Source organism: Chrysemys picta, chromosome 5 (genome assembly GCF_011386835.1).
Source record: "Chrysemys picta bellii isolate R12L10 chromosome 5, ASM1138683v2, whole genome shotgun sequence".
Classification (NCBI taxonomy): Eukaryota; Metazoa; Chordata; order Testudines; family Emydidae; genus Chrysemys; species Chrysemys picta.
Window position 1 is genome coordinate 108,317,040 of NC_088795.1, and position 27,879 is coordinate 108,344,918.

The 27,879-nt window shown below is 41.2% G+C and overlaps 1 long non-coding RNA gene across 1 annotated transcript in view; it reads right to left on the reverse strand.

Moving 5' to 3' along the window:
* Positions 1-754: 754 nt before the first annotated feature.
* Positions 755-27,879, reverse strand: part of LOC135983753 (uncharacterized) — a 44,881-nt gene continuing 17,756 nt past the window's right edge. The window contains exons 2-4 of the long non-coding RNA XR_010601532.1: positions 4,711-4,778; positions 3,972-4,235; positions 755-1,296 (exon numbers count right to left, since the gene is read on the reverse strand). This is a non-coding gene — a long non-coding RNA (uncharacterized LOC135983753). The remainder of the gene's footprint in view (positions 1,297-3,971; positions 4,236-4,710; positions 4,779-27,879) is intronic.

Here is a 27,879-nt window from a genome sequence, read left to right on the forward strand (position 1 = left end):
AGTCCTTGTCTATACTGGCGGCAGCGTGTAGCTACATGTTGCAGTGAAAGGCAAGCTGCGTCCACACTGTGGTGTGTAGCTACAGGCTGCAATGAAAGGCTCTAGCAGGAGGAAGACTATGAGGAAGGCTCTGGCAGAGGGAGCTGCTGGAGCCTTTCCCTGCTGCTTCCCCTTTGCCAATGTCAGGACTAGGGTGTGAGCAGTCTGAACTAGTGATCATAGCAGGGGCAGTCAGGCATAATGGTCAGAGCCAGAATCAGCATCCAGGAACCAAGTCAGGGGTCAGAGACAGAGATCAACAACAGTCAGGTCCAGTTCAGCAGCCAATCACGAAGTCTCTCAGTTCAGACAACTTCCTGTGCCTCCTTCTGGCTTAAATAATGTGGTCAGGCCAACCAGAGGGACTGATCATTGTCCCCCAGACAGGATCCTCATGGGCAGAGCCTCAGGGAGGGAGGTCAGAGTTCTGCTAGCTCCTCACTTCTAGAGGTTCTAGGTGAGCTGCATAGTGGCAGCCAGTTGTAAGGGCTTCCTAGGAACCCATGAGCCTGGGTTTGAGACCTGTTGCCCTTACAGCCAGAGTCTTTTGATGAGACAGCAGGACCAATGTTACTAAAAAGAGCAGCATAGACATGGGAGGTACTGCTTGGGCATGCAGAGAGCCGTGCAGGGTATACACCCAAAGGTTATGGCATGTCTTTATTCCACTTGCCTAAGCTGTGCCTCACCATCTATCCTGCTATTTATCCCCAAGTTATCTTGGTATTCAGTGTATGTACACTATACACCACCACAAGCATAGACCTATCATTAGTATTCATTAATCTTATAAATATTTATTTCTTTAGCACCAACAATTTTCTTTCTTTGGACAGTAAACAAGATAAAGACAATCCCATCACCAAAGAGCTTACATTCTAAAAGAGAGACACAACATTGCAAATAGGCCCCATCAGATTCTTCCCAAGGATAGCCAAAGGCAGTACTCCTTCCCCCCATAGCCTAAGACCTCCTCTAGTGACGGAGGTTGATTAAGGATTCAGGAATTGTACCTGGCAGTCATACAGCTTGTCTGCAACAGGAGGCTTTCCTCCATGGTTTTCAGTAGGCTTTTAGTCGTGTGGTTTTCCATGGAGATAGGCTTGAACTCTGGGGCAAGGTTGATGTTTGTAACTGGGATCTAGAATCCCTCCATCTGTATTCTATATTCCTTTCCTTTCTCCCTCCTAACACCAACAATCTGCAGCAAGGGATCGACAGTTCTGTCTGAATAGCTTGGCTTTGCACCAACCAAAGCTGTGGAGAAAACAAATGTTCTTGTTTACTTCTTTTCAGCCCACATTAGTCTGTAATTAATACACCCCTCAGTTCAAAGTAATGCATCAAGTGTTCATTCCTGAACAAGAGTTCTGTGGATCACCCCTTTCCTTTTCCACGATTCTGACCAACCTCCTCTGTCCCATAGAATAACTTTGCAACACTCAGGTAATACCTTCCATCAAACTCAAGTGTAATGAATGTCAGGACATGAGTTAAGATGGGTTCTTTATCCATTTTTTTTTTACTAAGAGTTTTTGTTTTGTTCTTATTTGGATTTTGTCCTGCGTAATTAAGGCTCCTAGCTGCCATAGCAGTAGGTGCTACAGAAGTTAGTATTAGCAATAAATATATAAATCAGACAAAAGCAATGCAATAACAAATGGTCTTTCTACAACATAGTGGGGTAAGAGTCTGAATAAGGTCAGTCAGGACTACATTTTTATTTTACATCTAGAACTTGAATTTTATTATTTTTGTTATAGTTTTCAGCCTGTGAGGGGCCAACTGATCTCAAGCTGGGGAGTAGATGAACCGCAGATGGGATTAAAGAGACTCAGATGTTTTATGATATCATCTGTTGACAGAAAGCTAGATTATTTCCAGCATCAAAAGTTGCAACATTCTGCTAAATAGACCCCTTGTGAGCAATGAATACACGTAGTGTTTCCCTTTATTTTATTTTTTTTCAGTTTACACTGAATCATAAAACAGTCTTTCAGAGTTTTGGGGGATTCAAAAGAAGTCACCTACGGTGGAAATCTATACAGGGTTCATTTTATTACAAAATAAAAATAAACAATGGAAAATACAAATGGTTAAGTAACATGCAAACCTTAAGAACTATATATCCAAATCTCTCAGGTCCCAAGTTACCTCTTAGGGTATGTCTGCACTACCCAACAAATCGGCGAGCAGCGATCGATCCAGTAGGGGTCGATTTACCGCTTCTAGTCTAGACGTGATAAATTGACCCCCGAGCACACTCCTGTCGACTCCTGTACTCCATCACCGCGAGAGGCGCAGGCAGAGTCAACGGGGGAGCGGCAGCAGTTGACTCACCGCAGTGAGGACACCACGGTGAGTAGGTCTAAGTACGTTGACATCAGCTACATTATTCATGTAGCTGAAGTTGCGTAACTTAGCTTGATCCCCCCCCCCAGTGTAGATCTTAATCTAATAATCATTACTATTATTTACTATTTTTAACACCAACTATGTTCTTATCTCTGTACAACAATAAATAAAATAAAGGCAATCTTTTCCCCAAATGTTTATATTCTAAAAGAAAGACATATAGAAGACAGAGCACACTGGAAAAAAAATGATGCAATCCAATAGATGTGTGGTAATACTCAATAGTGTTAAGTTCAGTGCCAATAAGAGGATCTATGCCTAGGTAAAATAATGAAGAGTCATAACACACCTGTGAGGTAGATAAATATTATGATTGACCTAGGTCACACAGACCCTTGTGTCTGATGAAGTGGGCATTCACCCACAAAAGCTTATGCTCCAATACTTCTGTTAGTCTTAAAGGTGCCACAGGACCCTCTGTTGCTTTTTACAGATTCAGACTAACACGGCTACCCCTCTGATACTAGGTCACACAGTTAATCTGTGGCAGGGCCTGGAATATTAGCATGCAGGAATCCTAATCCCCAAGTCACAGATCATAAATCTGTTTCTCCCCTCTAACAGAGGTGCATCTCCCTTGACTTTGCCTGGATAACTGAGAGGGGAATTGAACTCTTTACAATTACAACTAAACGGGATACTACACTTGAGTAACTTTCCATCTAACACCTCAGGGAAAGAAAGCAAACAGCTTCCTGATAAAAAACTTCACACAAACTGTCTTTTCAAACTTGGGTGCCTAAAGTAGGTTGCTTGATTGTTTTCAGAACTGCAGGCATCCAACTTGAATTTATCTGTGGGTACTCACCATGTCTGAAAATTAAGTCTTATTTAGGTGCCTAAATATGGATTTAGGTGCCCAAGTCTGGACACCCATATTTAAAAAATGTAATTGTGCCTTTGCCTGACATCAATCCAGGTTCAAATTGATGCATTGTGGCAGAGATGAATAAATGTAGGCCTGGATTGTGATATCCTTTCTCACACTGAGTGGAAACTTTCTCCACATGTAGTCCCATTGACTTCATTGGAACTACTTGCGGTGTAAGATATTATTCGGTGTGAATAAGGTTATCATAATCTGGCACAAATTAATTACTTAGTACTTATAAACTACTTTCTATTCATGGATCTCAAATCACTTACAAAGATGGTAAACATTGTTACAGTTCAGGCAACTGCGCCTATATTCCCCCCTTCTTGGTCCCTGAGGGACACCCACTCTAAGGACCTGGCTCCTCAGCCATCACCTCTCCTGGGCAGAGACCCACATCTTTCCCTCATGACTGGGTTTTTTCCGGTACAATACAGTTCCCTGGACCCTGTCTACACTGTATTATTCCCAGTAAGCCAGACTGCCTGAACAGACCTGCATCTGCACTTTACTCTCTCTCCAGAGGCTATAAACAGCATAATTGCCCATAGTTATGTTACCACACAGCTCTTTCTAAGCAACCACATTTATTCTTAAAGTGAAAGCATTACAGAGAAAACATAAGGAATTAATAAAAACCTACCCACATACTAATAACCCTACCAGAGATCACATCCACAACTCCAGTGGGGGCTCTGCTAAGAGGCAGTCCTTCAAACCCCAACAATAGGTGTTTCTGTGGTTACAAGGTCACAACAGGCTTATCTCAGAACAAGCATACAGACTGGACAGATCAGCCTGTTTCTTTATATAACTTGGGCCTTTGATTTTCAGATTCCAGGAACAGGTGATCAGCAGACAATGGCCTCTCAGGCCAGAGCTTCAAAAGGCTGGTTTTTTTGCATAACTGGGGAAGGAGAAGAAAGAATGTTCATTAATTTCTCCCTAAATATTTCCCAGGAAATCCTCTTCACACATATTGTCCAAAAGACCATTCTTGTCTGCCACATTATTCAATATGGTCCATTGATCATCCAGGCTCATAATAATACATAACCTTTGCATTTAATATAATGCAATCCAAAGATACTCAAACTTAAGTTTTGTCAAGGCTATTTTGCAGGAAATTGCCATGTCTATCACAAGCATTATTATTTCCATCTAACAGATGGGAAAAATAAGGCAGAGAGAGTTTAAGTGACTTGTGCACAGAGAGAGGCATTGGCAGAGCTGGGGAAAAGAACCTAGCTCCTTTGATTTCCAAACCAGTGCCCACTGTCCTCTATGCTTTACCTTTTAGAAAGACTCAAGTCTTGATTTAAAAACTTCAAGGGGTGAAGAACCCACCACATCTTAGATACATTGTCCCAATGGTTACTTACCTTCACTGTTAAAGTGTGCCTTATTTATGTCCAACTTCAGCTTCCAGCCACTGGATTTAGAATATTTCCTTTGGTGTAATGAAAATTAAATAATATTAGATATTAGGCAAGTCACCAATGCAGAGTACTTCAAGCCACAACTGTTAACTGCAGAGTTTGTAAAGGAGAAAAAAGAAGATTTTAGTCCAAAATAAATCATTCTACCAAGCGTTTTATTTCAGACCTGACAGTTGTAAGAGAATCTATGCACAAAAGTGAGAGAGGATTCTATTCTGACATTTTGTTTTTTTCCTGTACTGGGTGTGGAATGATTACGAACAGAATGAGTTAAAATGAAATGGATTTTTAAAATGTAAATAGAATTAAGTTTACAGAGATATGAGATATGACATATCCGTAAAATGGAAGAAAAATGCGCAAGTCATTCTAAAGGTGACCCATAAACACTAGATAAATATGAATTGTCCTATGTTTTCTTTGTATTACCTACTGCCTGTGGTAAGCTTCTCATACTACCAACTTTTTTCCATGTTAGATAAAATTTTAATTTATCTCAGTCACATATTTACATTTAAGACCCAGTCAGTAATGATTGAAAACTGGGACCACTGGACACCTGCTCAGTTAACCATTGGTTGAAAATCTCTTTTCATTTCTGAAGGAACAAGTGTTCAAAACACATGAACCCCATTCACACTGGGAACTATTTGCCATCCCTGAAGGTAGCATCACCAGGAAGACACTGGAAAGTTGAATTATCTCTAAGCCTACAGGACAGTCTCTCCAGAACAGGGATGATGCACACTGGCAGTAGGTAGTGTTGGGAAATGTGTACGGCCTCTGCCCATGGTCTCTGTCTTCAGTGGATAAATAAAGGACTTCAGTAAATCCTCAATTGTCAACCCAATTAAGCACTATGTTCATTTTTTTAAATATTTTTGTTCTTCTTTACACAAATTGTTTATGAATCTGCAAAGTAGAAGCTTGTGGAATCTGTAAAGAAAACTGTATATCATTTTGGAAGATTGATAGGAAATTCAAAATTATACAGTACTTAGAGCCAAACTGTGCTCAATTGCCCCATAAGTGAGCAACAGGGGAAGAGCAAAGAAAAATATTTTTAAAGTGTGCCCTTCACCACATTTTTATACAGCAAACTGGTACAATTGCAGCCCTTGTGTTCCATGATGCAGTAAGTCTTCAAACTTTTCACCGACACACCTGCATTTATCAGAGCAAATTATAACAGGTCCCACCTTCATGTGTGCAACAGGCAACATTCATATATGTTGTACCAACCATTAATAAAATATTAACATGTATAAATACTATTCAGCACAATCGGTTTAATCCAGTTTGCCAACCTGACAAAGCCAACAGTAAAAGGAACTTATTTCTTCCCCCAGCACATTTAGTTCCATGGCTCTATGTGTGATGTTTCTCACCAGTTAAAGAAAGTCACTGATTATCCCCTCAGAAGTTGCTCACAAGCAGTGGGACAGGTGTGGGGAGAGGCAGGCATGTATCCTGGCCTCCCTTGCTGCAAGGAATAGAGTCCTGCCTCTTTCCAACCTGGAGAGATGTCCATGGGATTGGGAGAACCTGGGGTACTTGGGAGCGCAAGGGGTCAAGAGGAGAGAGTGAGCCAGAGGTGCAATGGGAACCTGGAGCCTAAAGGGATTATTTGGGGGATCCTGGAGCATCCTCATCCATTGTGCCTGTCGCCTCTTGTGTCCCATCCCAACCTGTTCCTCGTTCAGTCGGTCTTCCCATTCTCACCTCCTTGCAGACAAGACCCTGTGGCCAGCTGCTGTCGCCTCTTTCTGCCTCCTTTTTCTACCTCCTCTGTGCTCTTCGTGTCTTGACAGACACTGGCGGGACATCAGCAGGGGACAGAATTGACATGCAGAGGAGGAAAGACAGTCTCCCCGCCTTCTGTGCCCATACCATATTAGGCCCTGCTGACCAGGAGGAATCATTGCAGGGGAAATGCTTGTCAGTGCTTGATGCAGGAGAAAGGCAGTGAGGCAGGAAATATACAAGAAAATTTCATGCAGCAATTTTCATTTTTGTATTTACAAGTCTAATTAAAAATGTAAGTCAATATTTTCAGGCTACCCATGAAGGCAACAGGCAAGCTACTGCTTGATGAGCTCCAGGAAGAATTCTGGCTCCCTGAACTCTGCATAGCTCAGTGCAGCTCCACACACACCCCAACACAGGGCTGCACGCCAATGGCACAATTGAGACCTTCATGAGCAGTTACTGTCCCTCCTACTACTAACCCTTTGCAAAGGTAAAATGATTGCTGGAACAATCACCAAAAATGGTAGCCCTATCCTACTGTAGCTACTCCAGCAAAGCTCCCATCAAATTCAGTGGAATCAGCCTCAAACATCAGGTTTGCTATAATTAATGCACAGCGCCAAGTGGGATCCGTTCCTTCATTGAAATATACCACAAATTATGCCCTTTAATGTATGAATTTATTAATCCGTCTGAAGTCTGAACATATTGCTGATTAGTAATGGTCCTCCTGTTTTATATCCTTAGCCCATATAAATTAGACTAGGATTGAAACTAGTTTCTGCCCTAATATTGGAGTGAAAAAAATGAAATAATCTGATTTTTAATTTCAGATATTGAAATTAGACAACTAGTTTCACGACCAGAGCTTTTTGGTTGTGTGGTGGTGGTATTTGTTTGTTTTCTTCCTCTGTGAAATAGATAACACAGTAATGAGAGGAGTTAGGTTTCACAAAACTAATCTGGATTTCATCTCAACTAAACTTTCTTCATATCATTCTTGGAAACAGTGCAGAAAAATGGATGTTTGAACAGCAAATAGACAAAAGTATTTTTGAAGAGAGATACCTCTTTCCTAAAATAACAAAGCCCTCATCAAGGACATCTTTCTAGCAACATTAAAGGCTTGAGATATCTTTAGTCTTTAAAATCTTAGATTTGATTTGATTTTCATTTTTCACAGAGGTACATGCATACTAAAGCTTCTAATACCTCTGAAGAAAATAAGGAAAATAGTTGGCAGAGCTCCTCATACTGCCTTTAATTATAGGAACTATTTAGACTTTAAACAAGAGCTTAAGTTGTGAGAAGAATACGCTGTTAGTGGATAGATAAGAAGAGGCTGTATCTCATTGGAAAAATAAAGCATTTGTATTTGGGGTCTGAAGCTTTATTATAGAATGACTGGTTACATATATATATTTTCTATAACTGAAAATCTTTGCATACAGAGTAAGAACTGGTTGGGCAGGGAGGCTGGAACTGTTGAGCAAAGAGACTGGGAGCCAGTGAAGGAAAAGGAGGTGGAGATTGGGAGCCAGTGGTTGCAAGGGGTAACACTGAGATCGGAAGAGGAGGAGGAGGAGGAGGAGGAGGGACACTGGGACTGGCTGGACAAGGCAATTGCAGCTAGGAATTAGTAAGGGAAGGGAAATGTGGGGAGGGGAGGGAGGCAGCTTTGACAAGCAGCTGGGGTGTGGAGAGGAAATGGGAATGGCTGAGCAAAGGTTGGAACACAGAGCCAGGGATGGGGGAGACTGGGGCAAGGAGCCAAGGAAGGGGGAGCAGGGGAGACAGATTGTATGAGGACTCCAAGGAGGGAGACTAGGACTGGGGAGGGAAGAGAGAGATTGGACAATGGGCCAGAAGGGTGAACTGGGACTGGCAGGGAAAGGAGGAATGATTGGGACTAGGACAGTTAGTCCAGAGCGGGAGACTAAGACTAGGTGGGCAAGGAGATTGGGACTGGAATGAGAGGCCAGGAGGGGAGAGACAGGACTGGGACAAGGACAGGTTGGAGGCGAGGAGGCAGAAGGTATCAAGCTTGGGGAAAATGGGCAGAAGGGTCTCTGCCCCTTAGGAGCACATTTCCCTCCAGAGCCTGGAATGGAACCCAGATTCCTGAGTCTCACCATTCCTCTGCTGTCAGCAAATAGTTGAGTGTGCACCATACCCCTCTGGTGATGGGTCCACGTAGAGGATGACAACCTACTGCGGCTATCAGTTTCTTTGTTAGTTCAAGTGGCAGAGGTCTGTCCAGTGGGTCTGACCTGCTGATGACCCATGTGGGTGTCAATATGATGCCACTTGATGGAATTTCTGTTTTTTCGGTTTGCTTTTTTTTTAAATTAGCAAATTACACTAAAAAAAACTACATGAAAGTAGCATTATTAAGGTTGCTAAATCAAAAGCTGGGAAATGCCAGAATTAAGATTGTCTGTGCAAGCTTAATTCAGCCCTGTTGCATATATGTGTTATGATACCATCTTCAATTACATGATCACATACTAGTTTTTTCATAGGACCCCTGCCTTATTCAGTGCACGGGACGGACCTGCTCTAGATATTGAGCAGTGTTGTGAAATGAAGGAGGTTGTTGTCTATAGAACCCATGCCTCATTTGTTGCAGATGTTGCAAGGTGCATGGTGAATGAGGCAGGAAGAGAAAGGAAGGTTTCATATTACCCTGGAGAACTGAATTCTATCCCAGCCTCTGCCAGAGTTTCTGTGTCATGCTGGGCAAGTCACTTAAACCAAACTTTTCACAGGTGGTCACTAACTGTGTATTCCTCATTTTCTGTGTGCTCAACTTGAGATCCGGAGGTCTGATTTGCAGAAGAGCTGGACAGTTACTGCTGCAACTGAAGTTAATAGGAGCTGTGCTTGAATATATGAAGTACCATATCATGCTAAGAACTCTGAAAAATCAGGTCCGAATCATCTCAAATTAGGCACCCAAAATTAGTGAAATTTGACCTTAATTTCTGTGGCCTCAGCCCCCAGCTGTAAAATGGAAATAATGCCACATCCTCGCTTCTTAGTGGTTTTATGAAGATAAAATAGTTAATGTGAACTGAGGCTGGCATGGATGCAAATGTTGTATTAACTGGTAATTTCTTGACCTTTGTGGTGATAAGAAAAGCAGATGAACAACCTAAACTCAAGTGAATAAAAAAATATTGTGGAAGAATTTCCCCATTTTTTTAAGTAGGATGCATCAGTGTAGATAACCATTCACATTAGTATCTATAGAAGTTGATAATAGAGGGAATAATACATTCCAAGCTATACAGTTTGAGATAACATGTTCTGAGATCACTTTTTGCAATCTTTTGCCTTAACAAACAAATATGTCCTGCTGATACAGACACTTGTGAATTAGATTACAGTCTCCTTGGATGACAAACTGTATCTTTATGTTTGTTCAGTGCTAAGCACATGGGTTGGAGCTTAACAAATAATCAATTATAATACTACTTAGGCATGTGAATGCTACTCATTGTACCCAGCACGTGCTGTCTCATGCACTAGGTACAGCCGCAGAGGAGTACAGACATTCTGGCACTTTAAAAAAAATGCAATCCCTGCCAGTGGTTGAACTCCACTTTGAAGGCATTAATCTCTACTAGAGAAACAAAGGCTGTGTGGGCTCCTCATTCAACTGACCCCAACTCTGAATCTGTGGAAGCCATTACTACCTGTGCACGCTGTAGGAGGGAGTAGAACAGGTGAAACCTGTGAGGTAGGAGGAATGTGAATTGGTCTTAACAGACATAAGAGGAGTAAACTAGGCCAGGTCTACACTAACCCCCTAATTCGAACTAAGGTACGCAACTTCAGCTACGTGAATAACGTAGCTGAAGTTCGAAGTACCTTAGTTCAAACTTACCTCGGTCCACACGCGGCAGGCAGGCTCCCCCGTCGACTCCACGGTACTCCTCTCATCTAGCTGGAGTACCGCAGTCGACGGCGAGCACTTCCGGGTTCGACTTATCGCGTCCAGACAAGACGCGATAAGTCGAACCCAGAAGTTCGATCGCTCGCCGCCGAACTACCGGGTAAGTGTAGACCTACCCCTAGTCTCATAAAGAAGGAGCAAGCTGGCTTTGTCAGACACAGGAGTGTTTGGTTGTACTGGATGCGGGGGGGGGGAAGATTTATCCCATCAGCATACTTACATCACTGGGATTGTTGAAGGAAGTTGGGTGTTTGTGAGAGATGTGGACTATCAAGTACTTTTCAGTCTTTGCCAGTGGGTTAGTTGGAGTAGGAGGGTAAGAGTCCTGTCCGTTCATCCCTGTCTTTGCCATTGGCTCTCTGCATGATCTTGAGCGACTTGCTTAATGTATGTGTCTTGGTTTCCCCATTTGTAAATTGGGATGTTGTGAGGCTTCCAAATGTTATGTTAGCAAAGTGTAAAGCATTAAATTACAATTAATAGTAGTCCAACAATCTCACTGAAAATGCACATGCACTACCCATCTGACAGGTTGAAACCTCCACTGTCCTTAATAACTGCAGACAGATGAATTAACTCACAACTTGTTAGATGCCCATAATCACCACATGTTGTTATCGCTCAATGATGCTCAAATCAAATCAAATCGAGGGTGCAATTTCTTACTCTGATCTGCAAACCAAGGACCTGCTTTAATTAAAGTTACCTAGATTATTCACTTAGGATCTTAATACTCTGAGATGGTCTGTGTTGAATCTGTTGCTATCAGTCCAGGATTTTTTTGCTGCACTGCTCACCATAGTAAGTCTAGAGACTTGATGTTGGTGTGATAATTGTTACACAGAAAGGGAGAAGCAGGAATATTATTTATGTTTCTGAACGGGAGGATACAGGGAAGTATTCAGAGTACTTCCCTGTCTTCATGAATGAAGTATCTGAGACACCATGTGCACAGTTGCTAACAGTTAGATGAATAGATTCCAAATCCAGGCCGGACCATTGTGATTATCTAGTCTGACCTCTTGTATAACACAGGCCATAGAACTCCCCCAAAATAATTCCTAATTAGACTTGTTAGCATTAGTCTGCAGCAGCCACACTAGAAGAAGCCAAAAGAGGTCAGATTTAGTCTAGTTTACATTTTTCTAGATGCCTGTTACAAATAAGGATTATTCATTTGACAGTGGATCAGTACTTCTTTAAAAATCAGTGCTTGCCCATGCCACTTTAAAGAACAGATATTTCATTATGTCCAGATTTGATTTGCATTGCATATCCTTTGAACAAAAATTTTCTTATGCTGATTTATCCACCTACTATTGGAATCTTTTATCCTTAAGATCTAGGCAAATATTACACACCTTTAAACCTACCTAATACAGTAAATAGTGCATAAATAAAAAAAAATAGACCTTAAGCCTACTGCCAATTTCTTTTTTTATCAGCTGAATACAGGCATTGGTGGTAACTTTAGAGTTAATTTCATTGTCTGGCACTGATAATCTTACCAACAGACTGAGGTACATCCTCATTTTTTAAACAGCAAACACTGAGACACACAATTTCCTCAATTGAATTTGACATTCAAGGTATACCAATCTTGGCTAAGAACAGAAGTTTGTTTGACTCTCCTGTCAAACGGGGCTATTGTAAGGAACGAGCTAATGTTTTTATTGACATTTCGTTAATTTCATGTTAAAAAAAAAACAATCCAGGAAAAAAATTCCCACAGCACACTCCACGCTCAGAAAGCCTCAATATTGATGGAAGGCAAGTAGAAAGGATTGGGAAACCAGCTAACATGAACAATTTTCCATTTACTGGTCTGTCTCTTGAGAATGGTTTTTTGAGATGTGCCCAAAATCCAGAAGAGAATACATGGGTGCTTCTTTCTTCTTGGCGGTAAAGAGGTTAAATTTTCAAAGGCAGCCTCTAACTGAGCCTAGAATAAAATGAATCTGGTATGAATTTCCTTATCACTTGTTCCAAACAACCTAAAATTCCTCCTTCAAATTCCTTCAGAACAAACAAGAGGCCTAACTACATTGACATCACCCTCATTTTGTGTAAGCCTTGTCCTTCCCTCTCTAGTTACTTTTATCAAGTCAAAAAGACAGGTTTGTGAATTCTAAAATCATGTGAGAACAATTCCAAGAGCTCAGCTAGCCTCAGTGTAATTTTTTATTGAAACTTTGTAGAAAGACTTATTTCTCTATGGTGCAGAAAACTCTGCCGCCAAATCTTGGTCACTCTTGAGTTCCTTCACTAGCTTCCATTCTCAAGGTACAAGGTTTCACATTCTAGGCTCTGTTTAACTCTTCCCCCACCTACGTCTCTTCCCCATTTCCTTCTACACCCACCACCCACTCCATATGCTCTGCCCAAACTAGTCTCTATTTTTCCCTTTGACACTTTTGTCCACTCCCAAGTCTTATTCCACCCATTACATTACGAACAGCCTCCTAATTAATAGTTACCAAGCACCATCCCTTCCTTTAAAAACTCCTAAGGACACACCTGTTCTATGAAACATTCTAGCTCTAAAGATCCCACCCCATTCTGTGCTTGCTCTGTATTGTATTGTCCTGGCTTGTGCCTTGGACTGTAAAATCTGTTCTTTGTCTGGCACGTTTGGCACTATATACAGTACATGATAAATAATTATACTCTGATATTTTCACACACCTCTCCTCCATTTCCTACATCTCTTTATTGTCTATCCATTATAATTACCCTTTGAATTTGTTACCAAATGTATATTTCTGAAACATTATATATTTAACCATTTAACACTCAGAATTGTCATGTGACAATGGTAAAGCATTATAAAAAGTGTCAGTTTCTTATAACACTTTGTGAGAATATTGATTTAAAAAAAAAACAGAATTTATATCCTTACCTCTTTCCTCTCCCCTTTTTATTCTTACATGAACAATCTTAAATAAGAATTAATATTGAATAAATTATACAACTAAATGAGTCACTCATCATCCCATGATTAGATCTACCAATCTTTTGGTCTTGAGGAGGGTTTTGTCCAGTGGATTCACTTAGATTATCAAATCCAAAACTGCAGATTCTTCTTTAGTAGGTTTAAAACACCTCTCAACACAGTTATCTCCCTTCTTTAAGGCTGTGTTGTGAGTCACAACAATTCAGCTGGTTTGGAACCAGATAAAGATGCTGCCCACTGGCACTCACTAATCTTCCTGAACACCAAAAAAAGAAAACCTGCCTTTTAACTTTTCTATGACTTTTTGACTTGTGGGTCCAATGAAAAATAGAATTTAGAGCTGGTCAAAAAAATTCCAATCACATTTTTGTAGAAAGTGAAATTTTCACTAGAAGTATCTATTTTCAACAACATTTTTCAGGTTTTTGTCGAAAAAATGAAAACCTCCAAACTGAAAAAATTTAGATTTTTGGCCACAGAAAATATGTTGGTTTTCATTTTTATTTTTTGTGTTATTTTTTATGAAACCTTGAAAAATTTCAAGAAAAAATCACTTTTATTTTTGTTGAAATTTCTCACTAGGGAAAAAGAAATGTCCCCAATCAGCTCTAATAGAATTTCTACAAACTACTTTGGTTTCATGTCTCAGTATTGGCCAATGCCCTGTGCTTCACAGAAACATTGCACCTCCCAAAACTCACCTATCCACATACCCCTTGCACTGTAAGGGGAACGATTCTTTCCTAGTCTTCCTGCAAGCTTATATCCTGAAGAACTGAGGTATGGATCTAAATTATTTAACTTATTTATCTTACCCTGTAAACAGTCATTGTAACATAAGGTATGTTGGCTGCAGTGAGGGCAGTGTAACTCAGGAAGAAATTGTTTCAGGAAGCCACAACCCCTTTTTGAATTCTTTGGCACACTTAGAAGGCATTGAGAAAGAATGGATTTTCCCTTTATTATCTAAATTAATCGGAGATACTTGAAGCTGGGGATATTTTTGGATTGTTTACATTACAAACCAAGACATTAGTTTCCATCCAAACACTGGAGCAGCTTTGAGTATCCAGTAACGAAAATAATGCCTCCCTTACATTGTTACTTTCTTAAATGACTGAAAGCAATACAACAATATTGTTTGTGTCTCAACAGGAAATGATCAGCACAGCAAAGGCTGAAACATCTGAATCAGAAATTCTTTCACCATAATGCCGATAATGTCCATGTAGCAATAGATATTCTGTACTTAGGCTGTCAGTTTCATTTCCTGTGGATGGTATCTATAGTTCTGAATGTCTCCAAAGTTGTTTTCTGCTTTTGACAAAATAAAACTTTTTTAAAAATTCAAGAATCTCTCAACTCTGCAAAAACAGTGTTTGGGAAGCCTACTGCGTTGCCCATACTAATTTTTCCACTGGTCAGATTGGTACTATGGAAAATAATCTTTTCCCTGTTTTATTCTACAAACTCTCACAAAGAGAAGAAACAAACTATTGGAAATAAAAGTGACAATTTTTTTATTTTTAAAAAGACTACATATTTAGTGAATCACAGATGTAGCCTGCTATATATCACTGTCAAATCACCAACTACTGTACCAATTCCAACAAAATCATTCATCAATGGGACTACTCATGTGCTTTAAGTTAAGAAAGAGCATGCTTAAGTGTTTTGCCAAGTCAGGATGAAATTACTCATGTGTTTTAATGTGAGCACATCGTAAGTGGACAAAATCAGAGCTGATCTGAATCTTCAACCAAAACTCAAACTAAATCAAAATTTTAAGAAGATCAGAAAAAATTGGCATGGTTATTTTTTCCTCTCGTATGTCTCATAAAGTTTGGGGGGGGGGGGGGGGGGCTAAATTGACAAATAGTAAATTTACCAAAAATGCATTTTGGGGGGCACCAAAATTATTCACGAATTCAGGTTAAATTCAGAAAATTGTTTCAGCCAAACTCACTCTGACTTTTCTTTTGGATATATACATTTCCAATCAACATGTCATTTCATTTCAAAACACCATTTAAAACATTTTGTTCAACCTGAACAACAATGTTTTGGTTTTTCATTTCAAATAGAAAAACAGGGGGGTGGGGGTGGCAGGGGAATAGTTTGGGTTCAAAACAAACCAAGGGTATTTTTTCAGATTTTTTGGTTTAGCCGAATGAATTATTCATTCGGGTCTACATATGTTACTCAACGTTCTGTTTTCAGCCAGATCCAGACGACAAAGCATCTAAATAACAAGAGAAAGTCTATTCAACTCAGCTAGAAACAGGAAGCCTGTTGGATAGGTTCAGATAAGCATGCAAAAAGGTGGTGGTTTGTGTTTTCAATTTAAAGCTACAGAAAACAGTTCTAAAACAATGTGATGCTAGAAATGGAAGAATGTGGGAGAGTTTCCAAAACAGGTCATGTATGGGGCCTAACAGTGAGAGAGTATCTTTTCAAATATTTGAGATAATTTGCCAATGGGAATCTAAAATGCAAGTAAGAAAGAAATGCATGCAATTACACTTAGTTTCTTTTACTTATCCATCAGTGTGAGCGGTTTTGATTTATTCACAGACATCCCTTTGAATGCTAAGAAATTCTGTTAATCTGGCATGTTACTGGAAGCCTCAAATTCTTTGAGCTCCATCATCCCTTCTGCTTTCATGCTTTCTGCCATCTACAGAGTCATCATCACCATCCTTTTTACAGTCCTGCAGAAGTCCCTTGGTATTGCAGCAGTAAATATTCAGGTGGGAGGTGTGACGTTGCACTCCATATGTTTTATATGTTTATAAGTGTGAATATAGTGTAACTGGAATATGCTTCATGCAAAAGGTCTCTTGTAAGGTATCATTACAAAGCTTATAATCTACTGAGTGTGATCATCCTATTTGTATGAATGTATCATTCTTGTATCTTAAGCTAGAAATATGAAGTATTACTCTGAAGTCACTATGTAACTATTGTAACTATGCAAAGGGTGGGCCATTAATGGTGGCTTGTAATCTTCATGGCTCCCATTAACTAAGACAATTGGTTGTGAACGGCTGTTTATTTGCAAACCTTCCTGGGTACATGCAGGCCAGCCCTGAAAGAATGGAGAATGAGGTCTTACAGTGACATGTGATCATGTCACCTGGTACCAGAATCCATCTTAAACCTGGTGCTTTTCCATTTAGAAGGAGGGGCAAAAAGATTCCCGCCTTGTGCCAAAGCTATAAAAGGAGGTGGAACAGAACAAAGGGGGCTACAGTCATGAGAAAACCCCTACTTACCACCTGAGCTGGAACTAACAAGAACTGTACCAGGGAAAGGATTGGGCCAAGACTAAGAAGGAGTTTAGTCTGTGAAAGAAGCTTATTGGAACATCTCTGAGGGTGAGATTTACCTGTATTCAGTTTCTTAAATGTCTTAGGCTTGGAATTGCATGTTTTGTTTTATTTTGCTTGGTAACTTACTTTGTTCTGTCTGTTATTACTTGAAACCACTTAAATCCTACTTTTTATACTTGATAAAATTCTATCAGTGTTATCGAGGGCGGACAATTTATGAGTTTACCCGGTATAAGCTTTATACAGAGTAAAATGGATTTATTTTGGTTTCGGATCCCATTGGGAGCTGGGTGTCTGGGTGCTGGAGATAGATGACTTGCTGAGCAGTTTTTGGTTAAAGTCTGCAGCTTTGGGGGTGTGGACCAGACCTGAGTCTGAGTTGCAGAAGACCAGCATGTTTGGCTCAACAAGGCAGAGTTCTGGAGTCCCAAGCTGGCAGTGGAAAACGGGCTCAGAGGTAATTCCAGCACGTCAGGTGACAGCCTCAAGGGGGATCTCTGTGCCTAAACCCATCACAGGAGGAAAAGGAATCTTGCAGCATTTTTCACGCATGTGGCAGTGGACAGTTCAGATCTAAAGTAACTCAGTCTCTGCATCAGCACATCCCTCAGAGGAAGTTTGCACAGGATGCTTGGTTAACAACAGCACAGTTCTTAGATAGTCCAACATTCTGCAGGACCATTTCTCCATATTTCAGTCATCAACAGGGTTAGGCAGCCACCTCTTCTGCCTGCTCAGCAGACACTGGGCATTTGCATACACGGGGAATTGCCCCAGTTGCAATCATTGGCGTGGCTGTATGAGTGCAAACCGTAGTATGTAAAGGAAAAGCTGCTATTTGCACCAGTTTTAAGCAGGCATTACTAGGAATTTCACCAGTGCAGATATATTGGTAGCTACCCACCAATGGCTGCAACCGTGGCAAATCCAGAGTATAGGTAAGGCCATCATCATAATCCAAAGAGCAGAGGGAACAGTAGGGACAAGGAAGTTTGCATATCCCATGATCCAGGCCACACCATAGTTGTTTCCCAATCTGTAAAACTGAGATAATAATACTTCCCAACCTCACAGAGTATTACAAAGAAACTGATTAGCATCTGTACAGCATTTTGAGTCTCAGATGTTGCTGGACGTGTGCAAATTATGATTAATTACCCAAACTGGAATTTGACAAGGACACCAAGTTTAACACCGCCACTCTGTAAAAAATGTTATAGGATCTTTAATAACCACAGATGGTCAGAATCTCAATTTGAAATCTTATCCAAAAGCGAACCCTGTGCTGCTGCAGGTGCCTAATTACACATGCTAGATCCTTATTTTAGTGAAGGCTCACAGAGCAGAATGCCACGTACTGAATCACCAGCACCACTCCCTTCAGCACCCATGTTTTTTCCTTGAAGGTTTCCCATACAGCTCCTGACTCAACCCAATCATACTTAGTTTGTGAAATCTGATATAGCCCACAGTAGTTTGGCTGAATGCCATAAAATTTACGTTTTAAGGACTGTGGTAACTTTGAAGTTAGTTATTCACTTCAGTAAGATTATATTTCAAAATAGGTTTATCATGAAATAATTTAATATAATGGCCATGCATCCTGATTAAAAATCCACAGAGCTAGATTATGAAACCAGTTGCAATGGTCACATAGCTTATCAAAATGATAGGAGTAAAAACAAGGAAGGAATTGGCATTCACATTACAGTACCATGGTGTTGCCACCATTTCCTGTTGGATGTATCCCAAAATATTGACAACATCTAAATGAAAACAGGAGACTGAAAGTTAAGACTGGTACATAGCTAGAGATGGGCAAAAATCAATGGTGATTGTTTTGGCTTTGCAAATCATCAATCAGGTGTTGATTCTGCAAAACCAAGAACAGAATGGGGGTGGGACCTGCATATTATTTTAACTGCAAAGTTCAGTGGAGGGAGGTGGCTATAAGAATCTGATTTCAACCTCTCTCTAATCTTAATTCTTCTTTAATGTCTTGTTTATTTGAATCCAAGCTTAGTCTTAGGCTGTCCTCTCTGAGGTGGTAGGGGGTAGGAGTACTTCTGAGAAAGCATACTCAGTCCCTTCGGTGTCAGTGAGGGGGGAATTTGCTTGGCGCTGCAGTGAACCATCTGGCTAGCTCAGGAAGTGGTGTTGGTGAACTCCAAAGGTATGAAGTTCAGGATTCCAGTCAGATGAGGGTCATGGGGTGGAGGAGAATAAAGAAGGGAAATGGTGAGGATAGCCTCTTGCTAGCAGCCACTCTTGAATTTACACAATAGGTCATCTCAGTTCAACCACTGACTGACAGGTGCGTTGCGTCTTTTCAGTTGCTCAAAATTTCATTTTGAGCAACAGTTAATAAGAGATCCAATGGTCCCTTTGCCATTCTAGACAGTTTTAACCAGTAGGTTTCAGAGTGACTCAAGCAAAGGACAGAGATGTAGCCACCCCTCAGATAAAGTCCCATCGATGAATAAGGGGTTTGGACACACTGCACCTTTGGAAGGGGTGACTAGTGAGCGAACAGGATTGTGACAGGAACACCATACACTAGAGGAACCCAAGCTGCTCAGTTTAAGTAGGGTCCACATTGCACAATATGTAATCCTCACATCATTTGCATGAGCAGATGTCAGTTCCAGCTGAGTGTGACTACACTGAAAATATTCCCCCCACAATCTTTTGACACCTGAACACTTAAAGATATCCTATTTTATACATTTTGTATACTGTAGAGGCAGCACAATCACAGCAAGCTGAGAGTTAAATGCTGGTAATTCAAAAGAGGACTTTCAGTAGGGGTTGGGCACAATTCTCTTAGGTGCTTTTGAAATTCCTACCCTAAGAATCCAAAGACATTCCCTGATCCAAGTGTCTTAGATTGGAAATAAATAGGAAGTATTGAACTTCCACAGAACTTTACCACCAAACTGTCCAGATACATCACATCAACATCAGCCAATAAAATATGGAATCATTATGTTTTCAGAACCCCACTCTCCAGTGGATTGCACCCTGTGTGCATGACAAGATTTTCCAGAAGCTATTGAAAACTTCACTTTTCCAAACTAATCTTTTATGGGAGATTATCAGCATCCTATTCTACACCACCATAGATACGATGATGCTAGTCAACTCTATTTCAAGGACAACGTTGACAGTCAGTTTGTACTAATGGGTCTTCACATGACTCCATAGACCAAATCAGGAAGAACAAAATTTACCACACTGGCCACAGAGCCAGATTGAGCTGCATGTTGTTTCCATATTTGGTGCTGTGCTTTCAGATGCTCAAACACAATTCTCCTCAAAGTTGTGGACACCCACCCCTACAGCAGGGCATCATGTGATACAATCAATCGCCAGTTGCTCAAAGGTCAAGTCAAAGATGTTCGTTTTGAGCAAAAAAAATTTCAGAGTGTCTTTATTAAAGCTTTATTTATCAGACTTGTTTTGATAGATGCATCACAGGCATACAAATTACATAGCCAGTCCATCTCAGTTGGGCGCAGATCAAACCAGTCCTTTCACCAGGACTTCCATGTTGGAAACCCGGTACTGCCATTTGATGGCTGGCAATCATTGTAGGTGTCGCAAATTAAAACTGGTTCATGTTTCACACCTGTAGAGCAATGCCGTGAGAGGACAACAGCTTTATAGACTTTGATTTTTGTCCATAGATAGTTTCCATGTTGATTCCGGATTTGGTGATAGCGGAGACCATATGCGGCATTGGCTTTCTTAATTTGTGCATCCACTTTGTGGTCAATTGTCGCTTTGTTGTTCAACATGCTGCTAAGATAACCAAACTGTTTGACAGTATGTAGTTTGCTTCCTTCCAAGCTTACTGATAGGTCTGGGAAAGGTTGTTGAGGAGCTGGTTGGTATATAACCTCTGTTTTTATTTGGCTGATGGTGAAGCCAAAGCTATGAGCTGCCACACCAAAGCAGTTTGTAAGATTTCCTAGTGCTACTTCAGGGTGTACCATCAAGGCATAGGCATTGGTGTAGAGCAGTTCCTGCATGAACACTTCTATCACCATGCTGTTCTGAGGTAGATGGGAACGACTGAAGAGCTTTCCAGTGCAGAAACATAAAAAAAAAAAGTCTTTGAAGAGCCACAAAGGTCTTCCTCTAGCACCACAGCAAAGAATAGACCAAAAAGATTAGGAGCAAGGATACACCCTTGCTTCACCCTGTTTGTGAATGGAAATGAGCTGCTAGATCACAATCAGTGCTAACTCTTCCAGACATGACTTCATGGAATTGCCAAATAATCTTCATAAATTTGTCTGGACATTCACATTTAGTGAGCAACTTCCAGAGGGAAGTCCAGTTGACGGTGTCAAATGTCTTGGATAAAGTGACAATGTTGGTGCTGTTCACAACATTTTTCCTGCAACAGTTGAATGATGAAAATCATGCCAACCGTGCTCTGCTGAGCACAAAAGCTGCCCGGTGTCTCAGATAGAACTTTGTCAATTATTTGGATCAGGAATCAGTTCAGGAGGATCTGTCCAGGAGTCTTGCCAGCCATGGAGAGCAAAGAAATACTGTGGTAATTACCACAGTTTCTCTTTGAGCTTTTATGCTTATAGATAGTGATGTTGGCATCTTTCAGTTCTTACAGTATGATTTCTTGAAGCCAGACATGTGGGAAAAATTTGAAAAGCTTGTCAATGAGAAGATTTCTTCCACATTTGAAAACTTCAGCTGGAATGGCATTGGGACCAGGAGCTTTGTTATTTTTTTCATTACTTGAACAGTTTTCAGTGCATGGGCTCATATGGGTGGATTGGCAAGTGCTTTAGATGTGGGCAATTTACGGACATTATCCAGTGTCTCATCAGAAACAGTAAATAACGGATTAAGTAATTCACTAAAATGTTCATGTCACCATTGGTGGATGGCAGTGTGATCTGTGATGAGAGATTCATGATTGACACTTGTTAGCAATATCAAGGCCAATTGGATAGAGCCATATACAGCTCTGAAGGCATAATAAAAACCTTTAGCATCATGTTTATCAGCAAGGGCCTGTACTTCATCCGCTTTATGGTCAAATCACATATTTTGCATTTGGTGGAGTTTGCGTTGGAGAGTGCTGCAAGCTGCCCTATATCTGGCCTTTTTAGACACAGAGCAGGTCAGTTAAGAGCATGGCACGCGCTTGTCACTTGATATCAACAAGATTGAATATTTCAGGATCATTACCATTGAACCAGTCTGCATGCTGGCATTTCACCTACCCAACACAATCCACAACAGTGTTACAGCCTGTGTCATGCAGGATACCTCTTTGGCAGATACATCTTCACTGATTGTTGGAAGAGTTTCTAAAATAGTAGTTAGCGGCATTGAAAATTGTTTGGCGATTGACAGATCTTTCAGCTGGGCAGTACTTACATGCTTAACTGACTGGGTTTTTGGCAAAATAGCGGGGGAAAGCTTTGATCAAACAAGACAAAGGTCAGTCCAACAATCAGTTCTGTGTAATACCCAAATTATGAGCACATTTTGTACGTCCCTCTGTTGAACCAACACAGTCTATCAGATGCCAATGATGTAAGCGAGAGTTGGTGTATTGTATTTTTGGTAGTCTTGTTTATAATAAGTCTCATAAGCCCAACCCCTCCTGCGTGTGGTGGACACAGGGCAAGTAGAGAATTGCCTTGTAGGGTGAAGTATGGTGGTAAGCTCTGTTCGCCGGGCCAGTGCAGTAGCCATGAAGGCCTACCAGGATTTACTCCAAAATACCATCACTAATGGGACTCTGGCCGGGTAGACCAGGCTTATTGAGCCTGGCCAATTGGCAATCTTCTCATTGACAAAATAAACCTGAAGCCAGCAAGTCCTTCAGTTGTCTAACTTACCTTGCCACTTGAAATGGCCTGTTGGCCAAGAGAGAGTACAAGTTGGTACACAACTGCTCATTCACTTCAAATAAATTCTTAGGCAGCCTTTGGCAATCCAACAAGTCCTGCAGCGATGGGGGAAATGTGCCCTACAAATTGCTCATCCTGAGCAGCCCTGACCAGCTTACTGCAGTTGCAGGATGTCCCATCATGCGGTCAAAATTCAAATAAGCCTTGAAAAGTTTCTTTCCATCTTAATGTTGCAACATGGAATGTCTGAACACACCTTGATCATCCAAATCAAACTGATGGTCTTGGTAGGCGGACTGCTCTGGTTGCTTGAGAATTTGAAAGATATTGTATCAACATTGTGGCACTAAGTGAGATGCCATTTGCTGAAGAGGTTAAACTGACTGAGGAGACTGCTGGGTACACTTTCTTCTGGAAGGGACGTCCACAAAACAAGCCCCGTGATGCAGGAGTCAGCTTTGTAATCAGACAGAATCTTGTCTCTCATTTGGAGAGTGTACCGCTATAAATGAAGCTGCCCGTGAGAGGTGGATGTTACGCTTCACTGACCAGTGCTTACGCACCGACAATGACTAATTCTGAGAGGGGAAGGAGCAATTTTATTCTGAACTAATGAACCTGATCCAATTGACTCCCCATGAAGACAAGTTGCTTATTGTAGGTGACTTTAATGCTCATGTTGGCATGATGATTTTACATGACAGAGTACTTGGTAAATATGGCATCATCAAGATGAACAGCAATGGCCTATTTCTGCTGATGACATGTCACGCACCATCTAGTTATTATACCATAGATATAAATGTTTTGCAGAACACATTGACAAGGTAAATTTTAAATAAGGGGTTATGCCACAGAGACACAGATAAAGATGAGGTGACCTTAGTTACGGGAAGCTGGTCAAAAAAATAGCAGGGATGATCAAATAGGTTAGTGAATATAGGAACATAAGACCAGCCATACTGGGTCAGACCAATGGTCCATCTAGCCCAGTATCCTGACTTCCAACATTGGTCAATGCTAGGTGCTTCAGAAAGAATGAACAGAACAGGCAATCATCAAGTGATCTATCCCCTATCATCCACTCCCAGCTTCTGGCAATCAGAGGCTAGGGACACCCAGAGCATGGGATTGCATCCCTGACCATCTTGGCTAATAGCCATTGAAGAACCTATCCTCTCTTTTGAATCCTGTGATAGGTTTGGCCTTCACAACATCCCCTGGCAACAAGTTGCACATAGACTCATAGACTTTAAGGTCAGAAGGGACCATTATGATCATCTGGTCTGACCCCCTGCATGCTGCAGGCCACAAAACCATCCCTACCCTTTCCTTGACTCTGCTGATGAAGTCCCCAAATCCTGTGTCTTAGTGACTTCAATTGGCAGAGAACCCTCCTGCTAGAGATCCCTGCCCCATGCTGCGGAAGAAGGCGAAAAACCTCCAGGGCCTCAGCCAATCTACTCTGGAGGAAAATTCCTTCCCGACCCCAAATATGGCAATCAGTAAGACCCCGAGCATGTAGGCAAGAGTCTCCAGCCTGACCCTTGTTAGCCATTATACTGGTTACCTACTATTGCTTGGTATTCCTCAGCTAATATGTTTTACCATTAAACCATTCCCTCCATAAACTTGTCTAACTTAATCTTAAAACCAGACAGGTCCCTCGCCCCCACCGTTTCCCTCGGAAGGCCGTTCCAATATTTCACCCCTCTGACGGTCAGAAACCTTCGTCTAATTTCAAGCCTAAACTTCCCCACGGCCAGTTTATATCCATTTGTTCTCGTGTCCACATTAGTACTAAGCTGGAATAATTCCTCTCCCTCCCTTGTATTTATCCCTCTGATATATTTAAAGAGAGCAATCATATCCCCCCTCAACCTTCGTTTTGTCAGACTAAACAACCCGAGCTCCTCCAGTCTCCTTTCATATGACAGGTTTTCCATTCCTCTGATCATCCTAGTGGCCCTTCTCTGCACCCGTTCCAATTTAAGTTCATCTTAAATGGGAGACCAGAACTGCACACAGTACTCCAAATGAGGTCTCACCAGCGCCTTATACAACGGAAGCAGCACTTCCTTATCCCTACTAGATATACCTCGCCTAATACATCCCAAGACCGCATTGGCTTTTTTCACCGCCGCGTCACATTGTCGACTCATAGTCATCCTGCGGTCTACAAGAACCCCTAGGTCCTTCTCCTCTTCCGTTACTTCTAACCAATGCGTCCCCAGCTTGTAGCTAAAATTGTTGTTAGTCATCCCTAAATGCATCACCTTACACTTTTCACTATTAAATTTCATCCTATTTCTGATACTCCAATTCACAAGCTCATTCAAGTCTCCCTGCAGAATATCCCTATCCTCCTCCGAATTGGCAACGCCTCCCACCTTCGTATCATCCGCAAACTTTATCAGTCCACTCCTGCAATTGGTTCCGAGGTCAGTTATAAATAGATTAAATAAAATGGGTCCCAAAACCGATCCCTGAGGAACTCCACTGGTAACCTCCCTCCAACTTGACAGTTCACCCTTCAATACCACCCGCTGCATTCTCCCCATTAACCAATTCCTTATCCACCTCTGAATTTTCATATGGATCCCCATCTTTTCCAGTTTAACCAATAATTCCTCATGGGGTACAGTATCAAACGCTTTACTGAAATCCAGGTATATTAGGTCCACCGCATTTCCCTTATCTAATAAGTCCGTTACTTTCTCGAAGAAGATCAGATTCGTTTGGCACGATCTGCCCTTCGTAAAACCATGTTGTAATTTATCGCACTTGCCATTAACCTCGAGGTCCTCAACTACTTTCTCTTTCAGAATTTTCTCCAGCACCTTGCACACTACAGATGTTAAACTAACAGGCCTGTAGTTACCCGGATCACTTTTTTTCCCTTTCTTGAAAATAGGAACCACATTAGCTATTCTCCAGTCTAACGGAACCACCCCCGAGTTTACAGATTCATTAAATATTATCGCTAATGGGCCTGCTATTTCCCGCGCATTTCCTTCAATATTCTCGGATGAAGATCGTCCGGTCCTCCCGACTTAGCCCCATCAAGGCGTTCGAGTTTTGTTTCTACCTCGGAAACGGTAATCCCCCATTCTGTTTGCCCCTCTGTCACGGTGCTAGTATCCCTAATACCTTCATTGGCCTCATTAAACACCGATGCAAAATATTCGTTGAGATATTGCGCCATGCCTAGGTTATCTTTAATCTCCTCTCCGGCTATAGTCTTCAGCGGTCCTACTTCTTCCTTCTTTGCTTTCTTCCTATTTATATGGCTGTAAAACCTCTTACTATTGCTTTTAATTCCCCTCGCTAGGTCCAATTCTACATGGCTTTTGGCCTTTCTCACTCTATCTCTACATTCTCTGACTTCACTAAGGTAAGTTTCCTTACTGATCACTCCCCTCTTCCAGTCTTTGTATGCTTTCTGTTTTTTCCTAATCGCCCCTTTGAGTCGGTCGCTCATCCAGCTCGGTCTAAATCTCTTGCTTAGTAATCTTTTTCCCTTTTTTGGGATACAGGCCTCTGACAGCTCATGCATCTTTAACTTAAAGTAATCCCAGGCTTTATCTGCCTTAAGATTCATTAATATGTTTGCCCAATCCACTTCCCTTACCAGTCCCCTTAGTTTATTACAATTAGCCTTTTTAAAATTATAAACCCTAGTCTTTGATTTAATTCTGTTACTCCTTCTGTTTAGTTTAAACCGGATTAGCTCATGATCACTGGAGCCCAAGTTGTCCCCTACTACCACTTCCTCAACGAGGTCCTCACTACTCACCAAAATCAAATCTAAAATGGCGGTTCTGCTACCACTTGATGAAGGAAATGATCTGCAAGCACATCTAGGAACATCTGAGCCCTATTATTGCTACTAGCGTTTGTTCCCCAATCTATATCGGGGAAGTTAAAGTCCCCCATAATTACACAGTTCCTATTAGTATTTACTTCTCTAAACACATTAAATAGTTCTTTATCCATATCCTGGGTCGATCCCGGCGGTCTATAGCACACCCCAAGCACTATCTCTGGGGAGACTCTAGTAGTCCTTTTACCCAGTGTGATTATTGCCCAGACAGATTCCGTGTTATCTATTCCATCAACTATTATTTCTTTACAGCTTATCTCACTATTGACATACAATGCCACCCCGCCACCTTTACCTATGTTCCGGTCTTTCCTAAACAGCGCATACCCCTCCATACCTGTATTCCAGTCGTGACTGCCGTTCCACCACGTTTCAGTTATTCCTACGATATCCGGTTGCAATTCTCGGACCAAGAGCTCCAATTCCTCCATTTTGTTACCTAGGCTTCTCGCATCGGTGTATAAGCACCCTAATGTATGTTGTTTCGCCTGTCTCCCATTAGTAACACTATATGCTACAGGCCTCTTTATGTCCTTCCCCCTTATCTTTCTTGTGTCCAATCTCATCTCCCCGGCTATATCTCCTCTTATCTCACTCACTATTTCAATGCTGGAATCTGGCGTGGAGATTAACTGTACATCTCCCAACCGTCTCCCCAAACTTCCTAGTTTAAAGCTCTTTTGATAAGATGAGCCAGCCTCCCTCCCAGAAGTCTATTTCCTTCCCTACTCAGGTGAAGTCCATCCCACGAGAACAGCTGTCTGTCCCCGAAAGCCTCCCAGTGGCCATACATCCCAAAGCCCTCCTTATAGCACCACTCCCTTAGCCAGGTTGACTGTGTGTTACATGAAGAAATACTTCCTTTTGTTTGTTTAAAACCTGCTGTCTATTTATTTCATTGGGTTCCCCTGCTTCTTGTGTTATGTGAAGGAATAAATAACACTTCCATATTCACTTTCTTCATACCAGTTACAATTTTATACACCTCTATCATATCCCCTCTTAGTCATCTCTTTTCCAAACTGAAAAGTCACATTCTTTTTAATCTTTCTTCTTTCTAATATGGCTAATTTATAGTAATAGATAGAGTCAGCAGTGGCAGCTTAAAGGGGGGGGGGGTGTAATCAAATGGCTTGACTACAGGGGAGGTTAAGCCAAATTAAATAAAGGTGTGAATTTAAAGTGCCTTAGTTAAAGTACATTAAACTTCCATGTGGATTTTCTCATTCAGAAGTAAAGTGGCTTTAAATTGCTTTAGCTTAATTCACTGTTTTGATAGAATTTTGAAAAGGCAAAGATAATATACTCCAAATGTAGCTGATTTGAGATGCAGGATGGTATCTTCA